We start from the raw sequence: 4,603 nt of genomic DNA on the forward strand, positions 1-4,603 counted from the left end.
AAGGGTCAGAAAGTGATTACCAGAATGTCAATCGCTGACTTCTCAACCTCCTTGAAGCATTCTGGGAGTTTTAGTGCATTGTTTCTAATGCTAGGCCTTGCTTAGCATAAGCACTCTCTCACACCCACCACTTGCCCACCCGTCAGCTCCCAGCTGCATGGCCAGACCACGGGGCTCAGCAGGTGCTGGCCCAGGCCCAAGGACTGGGGTGATCCCTATGGTCCTCTCCTGCCTCCCCGCACCTCTTTTTATCTAATTTCCTGCTCCGGCACAGCCACAAACAGCCCCCTGGTCCCAGGCCAAAAGGCCCTGTTAGGCAGGAGCTTCCAGCTGGCAGGGTAGGCCCTGCTGTTGCAGGACGCTACTGGGGCTTCCCCTGGGTCCTACTGCCCCTGGCTCCTGTCATCTTTGACAGGAGCCCAGGCCAGATAAATATTAATTTTCTAAATATTTTAGGGGCCCTGTGGGCTGGATAGAATGGCTTGGTGGGCTGGATGTAACCCGCAGGCCGTATTTTGCCCACCCCTGAGTTAATAGTTCTCTGATACTAGTAAGTATTGCTCTTAATGAAATAAGCAGAGACTTTTTTGAGTGGCATGGAAAGTTTTCTGAAGACACCCCCAACTTAAAGACCTGACCCTATTTCTATTTCTATTGAAATCATAGGAAAAATTATGGTGTTGAATAATTTAACTGCATTGGGGTCCAGAATGGTTGTTTTTTGTTTGGCTTGGTTTTTGGTTTGCTTTGTTTGTAACTTCAGCCAGCACTTCTCAAGGCAAAGCATAGCAGCACTAAATTTGTAAAGAAAACATATGCACTTATGTGTAATCTGGACTTCACACAAAGTACAGAACTGGAAAAAAGTTGCTACTAGTTTACCAGAGAGATCAAAAGATCCCAGTTCTGAGGCAGGAAATGTACATATTAGTTCTGCAGCATGATGCACATGGGTGGCTCCTGTAATTTCATGCAAGCCTACTGCTTTGCAGTTCCATGTAGGCCCTAAGAGTTTCTTCTCCCCCTACCCCCCATTTCCCCTTGCATCAATGCAAGATTGGTTTCAAAGCAGAAGGGAGTGCCTCAAAACAAGGGTAAGGTTAGAGCTAAAACTGAAGTTACTTTAATGACAATGTTTCTTTTGTTGATGTGGCTTCTATAAGGTGCGGGAAGAGTAATTGGGATGAGATCTCTCAACCTTATATTAATGTTTAATGGTACTAGACAGAATAATTTAAACCTCTGGTTTTCTATCACAAATTCTTTAGCTTATTTGAAATTCCAATTTGCTTCAGTACTGGGGCTATTTTCTCTCCAGTGTGCTCATGTCTAGCTCGCTGACTTCAGTGGAGTTATCCTAGGGAGAAGTTCGGGCTTCTGTTGTATATTTTCTTTATTTTCCAGTTCAATGGCATAGCTCTGCAAGTGTCTCTGAAGTGCTTGCTGTGAGCTCAGCATTATTCCAAATACCAGTTGAAGATGGTACCTTCCCCAAGAAGTATCCAAAGAGGATTAGACCACTGCAAGTGCATCAGTGTAAGCTTAGCTTTAATTATTCCTTTCTTGGGAGTGTCATAGCACAGTCTCCATGAGGGACCTTAGTACTGGTTGGCATATGAGAAACAGGAGGGTATGTTATGCCCTTGACAGCGATTTGGTTTCAGACCAGAGGACAGGTCTATTGGGATGCAATATACTTTTCCTTCAGGTCATGGGAAAGCCCCCAGCAGGTTGGCTTGAATTACCCAGAGATACAGACAAAGCTCCCAACCAGGCCTACAGAAGTATTGGAATAGGCAGTTGTGTTATGGCTGGGATGGATGCAGCTAGGTCTCATGAAACTGTGGAGTCCAGACAAGAGGGAGGAATAAAAAAACGAGTGACTGCTGGGGCGGGGCCGGCAGGTTGTGCCAAAGTAACCTGAGTAACACTGGGGCCTTCTGGAACACCCTTTCCTGTCTGCTGCCAAGAAGTGTGTCCCATGACTTGCATGGGTGAGGTTGACAAAGGGGTATCAAGGTCAACACAGCTAACTGAACAGCAGAGAGGCTTTTCTCCATTATCTTTATGTAATCTGTGCTGAAGTAGTGGATCAAACAAGGCAAGTAAAAAAATAAACTTTCATAAGTAAAGCCTGGTATCCTGCTAGCAGACACTATATAAATTACAACTGAGAATGCAGAGCAGAAGTGAGAGTGAGAAAGCAGCTTTCACCAGGCATAAGGAGGCTGCAATCTGATGGCTTTCTAGGGGCAACCGCAGTATAAATATAGGAGTTAGCAGTAGAAACTTAGGTAAGAAATAGGGATGCTGGACACGTAGCTTGTCTGGACCTAAGTGCAAAATTTAAATGACTAAATTATAATATCAGTGCCTTTTGCATGAGAATGTAAACTCATGACTGAGACCACCTGAAACATAGCAATACAGTTAATCCCATCTCTGGCTTTGGTATCAAGTTTTCCCCCTTCCCCAACTAGTCTAAACTGATTATGAATAAGCTTCCCTTTCAAAGTGATTTCCTCTCTCTTGTTATCACATTTCTTGCCAATCTAAGTGTCTGTGTCAGTTGGATAAATATTTTGGGATCTGCCCTGTTATAACAATGACCTCTACAGTATGTTACAATTCAGTCTAAAGTACTCAATCCAAGTGATCAAGCCCTACTGCAGTTAATTAAGTGGTATACATCCAGTTCAAGGTGTTGGGCTCCAGCAATCAAGCCATACTATAATTAAGCAAATGATAAACCTCCAGAGCAATCAAGGGTTTTTGTGCATGTCAGTCTCACCCACAGCAACCAGAGATAGATCCAAAAGTGTAACGTTTAGAACACAACTGTCAGCTTTACAGCTCCACCCTGTCAGTTTTATCTGGACCCGGATCTCCAACCCATCCAGAAAATACGCTTTGAAGAAGCAGTATAAAGCAAGACAGAATTGCCAGCAAGGTGTATGCAGTCCAGGGAGGACCAAGAAGCCATCCTGCCACCCAGCCAACAAGTGAAGGATCCACGCTTTGAGGACTGTACAAGAACTGCTTCCTGCCTGCGTCGGGTAAAGATCTCTTTGGAGCTAAAACAATACTAGGACTAATAGCTCACTTTATATTAGGGAAAAGTCTTTTTTCTGTTATTAAGTTTTGTAGCTTGTTAGTAGTTATTAAAACTAGCCTTCCTGCTATTTATCAATGGAGTGTTGTGTCAATTCATAGAGCACTGGGTTAAAAATTCAGTTTCGGAAGACAGATGAGAGAAGGACAGACTACAAGAGTGAGCTGCTATGGAAGCAGAAAAACCACTACAATCAGCTTTTTGTTTTTCAGAACATGGAGCTGAGTCCATTGTTGGTGTAACTCAGTAAAGTCTTTGAACTGAAACCAGAACTGAATTTAACCCACTTGGAAGTGATTCTAATTCAACATGGATTTTAGATGGGAAATGGGCCTGAAACTATTTGCTGTAGAGATTCTGAACTGCTGATCAATATTAATGCTAAATAAATGTCTCACTTTAATGGGGTCAGCAGCATATTGAAGAACATTCATATGTAATGTTATTGATCAGCAACCCAGATGTCCCACAGGGAACTCTAGACAGACAGGAGCAAGATGTGATTGTGACCTGTGTAGGCCGCTCTAAACCAAGAATCATTCCAGTGATATTTCTGCCTGTCCATATTGCTACTGTCTTGCAACTCCGTTGTTTCTGACTTGATTGTCTGGTGGTTGAGGGGTTGGTAAGCAAGGTGGCCTAACCCTGACCTTCTTTGATTGAGACTGGTAGAAATGTGAAAGTGAATTGAATTAAAGCTGTAATCTGACTGACTGAAGTGTGATGCAAGGACCCATTCCTTATTTCGCAGCACATGCACATGTGATGTGAGGACCATAGTAATGCTTTGTATCATGTATTCCCCTATGCAGTGTTAACAATACAGAAGTAGGATTGTGGCCCAGTGGCTTCTGAGACAGAAGCTTGTGTTGACTTAATCCTGTTCCAAGTAATTCAATGTCTACATTGCAGATGTCAACCTTGTTAGCATTCCTTGCAAAGAGTCCTGGGATTGAATGGGTGTGGGGAATGAAATGACCTCTGACCTCTATGGGTCATCCCTTTAAAATGGGTTTAAGAGACTTTAGAAGTTTAGCAGTCAGTGCAAGGGATGGGGAGACAAAAAGAAGGTTCCAGTCTATAGAGCTGTCAATCTGGCACTTTTCATGAGCACTAAATTCTTACACACTAAAATGTTTCAGGATAAATGTGTCAGATTTAAGTTTCCCCAGATGAAACTGAGGGGCGGGGGGGAACCAACCTGATATGATGGACAGATTCACTACACAACCAAAGACAGATTCAGTGTAAGCTCTGAGAGAAACTTGTAAGCTCTGACAGCACTGTACTACTTTCTGTTGAATTGCATTAATATGCATCCTTTTCCATGCACTCTGCCTATTGAGCAAATCGCCCATTGACCTTTCCAATATGCTCTCTAGTTTTGATGTCTTTTGTAATTTCTATCTGTGTAGAGCCATCCTTGCCAAGCCTCACTGGAACAAACTCAAAAGATTGCTTTAAACGATGCCTAAATAATTAATTGGGCAG

This window comes from Crocodylus porosus, unplaced genomic scaffold (assembly GCF_001723895.1).
Source record: "Crocodylus porosus isolate Cpor-Errol unplaced genomic scaffold, CroPor_comp1, whole genome shotgun sequence".
In the NCBI taxonomy this organism is placed as follows: domain Eukaryota; kingdom Metazoa; phylum Chordata; order Crocodylia; family Crocodylidae; genus Crocodylus; species Crocodylus porosus.